Source organism: Puntigrus tetrazona, chromosome 7 (assembly GCF_018831695.1).
Source record: "Puntigrus tetrazona isolate hp1 chromosome 7, ASM1883169v1, whole genome shotgun sequence".
In the NCBI taxonomy this organism is placed as follows: Eukaryota; Metazoa; Chordata; class Actinopteri; order Cypriniformes; family Cyprinidae; genus Puntigrus; species Puntigrus tetrazona.
The window spans coordinates 7,286,432-7,288,931 of record NC_056705.1 but is presented as its reverse complement, the minus strand read 5'-3'; the positions used below and the strand labels follow the sequence as shown (position 1 = coordinate 7,288,931).

Here is a 2,500-nt window from a genome sequence, read left to right as displayed (position 1 = left end):
ATATACTAAAAGTAATAAAGCTATAAAAAAATCTAAAGAAAAACTAATAAAAATGGCAAAAACAACAAACAGAACAAAATTGCTTCAACTTAAACTAAACTTAAAATTTAAATATAAAATAACATTTAATTAAAACATGCTGTGTATGCCGAGGTTAAAAATACACTAGTAAAAAGTAGTAAATTAAAAAAAAACTACTATAGAAATGAGAAGGTAAAAGTAAAATGAAAACCGACAATAGATTGAAAATCTGTAGAAATGTAGTTTAAATGGCGATTAAAAACATTCTTATCTAATGCGCTGAAAGTGAATGCACACGTGATAGACGCTGTTTGTTCAGTGACATGTATAAAACACGCAGTCATACATGAATAAACAAACCAACGTGAAGAGCCAGAGGAACGAGGACACTGCACACACACACACACACACACACACACACACACACACACACACACACACACACACACACACACACACACACACACACACACACACACACACACACACACACACACACACACACACACACACACACACACACACACACACACGCACGCTATAAAGGGCTATAATGAAAGAGGAAAGTAGCTGGTCAAACACAATCACACAGGAGCTCAGCTGACGTTCGGCTCGTCAGGATCTTAATGGACGCTGTACAATAGAGGCTCGTCCTGTCAGGCTCCCGCTCCTCTGTAATAACCCCGTCCCGTCTCAGCAGCGCCGGCGGCGAGGACGAGTCCGTTCCTTCACGTCCTCCACCGTGATCCGCTCACCAGTCCAGCTCATCTCCCCAGACACGCTAACAACCCCCCGGCGGTGTGCAGATCTCTCTCACACTCACACACACACACACACACACACACACACACACACACACACACACACACACACTTCAAATGGGGTTAGTGGCGTCTTTGCCCTCGTTAGCTGCTCCTGCATCGTTCTGACACTGAACTTCACTTTATCAGGTTTGTGAGGTTAAAGGGGTCATCGGACGTCCATTTCACATTTTCAGTCGATACGAATCTTTAATGAAAACTCAATAACCTGCGCATGTCGCTTTAAATGCTAATGAGCTCTGCAGGCCCCGCCCCTCTCTTCCGTGGCGCGGACTTCAATTAACGCGGAAGTGGCTAACTAGCGCGCGATTAGCATAAGGGATTCGCAAATAGCCATGAACACCTTCCTGCTCACTTCTTTTGAAAGCTGGATAACGGACGACTCGCGCGAACTCATTTTCGTAGATCGGGGATTGGCGCGCTCTATTCAAAATGAAAGCGACGTTAATGCTCTGCGTCTTCAGCGGCTGCGATATTCTTCTCACTCGGGGCGGGGCTAAGATAAGACGGTCCTGTCAATCAACTACTGTGGGAGGGGCCTGTGCAGAATTACATTGCAGCATGCCTAGGACATTAAATAAATATAAATATGAACAATACACATAAAAATATATACGACTTAATTTAAACGAAGAGGCTAAAACTTAAATAAAATAAATCTAAATAGAAATATTTAAATTATAAATACTAAAAAAGATAATAAATGTGCGATGATCAAAATGTATTCACTTGGTTCCATTTGTTAAGATTTGAATAGAGATATTCGATTAAACGCTTAAATGAAAATATACAAATTGGCTGAAGTATTGAAATGGCTCAAAATAAAACTGAAATTAAAAAAAATAAGCAAAAACAGAAATATTTAAAAAATAATATTTTTATTAATGCTTATGAGAAAATTCTAACCAATTTTACTCATTGTGACACTTAATAATTAGGCATACACACATCATATAACACTAATTTGTGTTAATAAACACATTATATTTGCATGAACTGAAGCAAACGCATGCCGTAAAACTAGTTTTACTAAAACTATTAACAGAACAGACCTCTTAGCATTCCTAAGGTCTCCATTAAAAGGTCTTTTGTAGCTCTGGAGTGACACTGGAACGCTAAGGGCTTCATGCTTTTAAGCAAATGACTGTAATTACATATTTAATTTGTAAAGCACAACTTCAAATATGCATCATGATAGTATTTTTGTGAAAAATGTATACTAAAAAAATAAATCAATAAATAAAGCCAAACCTTTAAGACTTACATGGCTATATATATATTTAATTGTTAGATTCAGCTGTCTTTGCCATCGCGAAACGCTTCATGAATGACTGCAAGTTTCTCATCTGATTGGAAACAGACGGGTTTGTTTGTGCTAATCTCCCGAGCTGAACCTGACTCCCTCTCTGAGGGGTGCGTTCAGGACAGATAAGAGACCAAACACACGTCATGGGAGTCCCACACACTCAAAACAACCTGTGACGGCCATCAAAGACTCGCTCGGCTTTCATTCTCCGAGCTCGACCTTCAAAACAAGCTACCGATCCAGACCAGGGCTTCACCACAACTCACCATTGTTTACCGACGCTAAGAAACTAAGTATAGGTGTTGTCTTGAAATAAATAAATACAAATTATAAAATGTATAAAATGTAAAAA

The 2,500-nt window shown here is 39.1% G+C and overlaps 1 protein-coding gene across 2 annotated transcripts in view; it reads right to left on the bottom strand.

Moving 5' to 3' along the window:
• The window catches only part of LOC122348447 (phosphofurin acidic cluster sorting protein 1-like), a 50,584-nt gene that overhangs the window by 37,150 nt on the left and 10,934 nt on the right, over positions 1-2,500 (bottom strand). The gene's annotated exons all lie outside the window — the stretch shown is intronic.